We start from the raw sequence: 977 nt of genomic DNA, 5'->3' as shown, positions 1-977 counted from the left end.
GTTACTGTTCTCAAGCCCAGCCGGTGCGCGTGACAGTGCGTCCGCAACAATGTTCTCCTTACCGGGAATGTAGACTATTGTGAAGTGGAAATCTTGCAGAAACAATGGCCAACGTTTTAACCTGTCATGATTTAATTTTGAAGACAAGAAATTGTAATGCACGATGATCAGTGTACACTTTTACGTGCTTACCAGAAAGAAAGAAACCGAATTTGTTAAATGCCCAAACGATAGCTAAAGTTTCTAATTCAGTAACGGAATAATATTTTTCAGATTTTGTTAGCACTCGGCTAGCAAAAGCAATGGTTTTCTGAACAGTAGTGTCATTTTCTATGGCTTCTTGAAATAAATGGGCACCAAGACCGACTTTAGAAGAATCTGTGCTAAGGCAGAAATCTTGTGACAGATCTGGATGAGCTAGTATTGGCACGTTAAGTAACGCTTCTTTCAAAGATTTGAATTCCAACTGTGCTTGTTCGTCCCAGTTCGAAATAGTATTTTTTCCGGTGAGAGAACAAAGTTTGGGCAACGGCCTTGCCACAGTGGATACACCGGTTCCCGTGCGATCACCGAAGTTAAGCACTGTCGGGTGTGGCCGGCACTTGGATGGGTGACCATCCAGCCGCCATGCGCTGTTGCCATTTTTCGGGGTGCACTCAGCCTCGTGATGCCAATTGAGGAGCTACTCGACCGAATAGTAGCGGCTCCGGTCAAAGAAAACCGTCATAACGACCGGGAGAGCGGTGTGCTGACCCCATGCCCCTCCTATCCGCATCCTCACCTGAGGATGATACGGCGGTCGGATGGTCCCGTTGGGTCGCTTGCGGCCTGTAGACGGAGTTAGTTAGTTTTAGTTAGAGAGAACAAAGTTTTGGTGTAACAAGAATTTGCATATTCAGAAAACGACGGTAAAAATTTACGAGACCTAGCAACTTGCGGACTTGTTTTTTTGTGGATGGAACTGGAATGGCTCTGAT

The 977-nt window shown here is 45.8% G+C and overlaps 1 pseudogene; it reads left to right on the top strand.

Moving 5' to 3' along the window:
* Positions 1–524: 524 nt before the first annotated feature.
* LOC126261470 (5S ribosomal RNA) lies at positions 525–641 on the top strand (annotated as a pseudogene).
* Positions 642–977: the final 336 nt, after the last annotated feature.

The sequence above is a fragment of the Schistocerca nitens genome, chromosome 5, assembly GCF_023898315.1.
Source record: "Schistocerca nitens isolate TAMUIC-IGC-003100 chromosome 5, iqSchNite1.1, whole genome shotgun sequence".
Classification (NCBI taxonomy): Eukaryota; Metazoa; Arthropoda; class Insecta; order Orthoptera; family Acrididae; genus Schistocerca; species Schistocerca nitens.
Note: the sequence above shows the minus strand (reverse complement) of the source record. Positions and strands in the feature narration are given on the sequence as shown.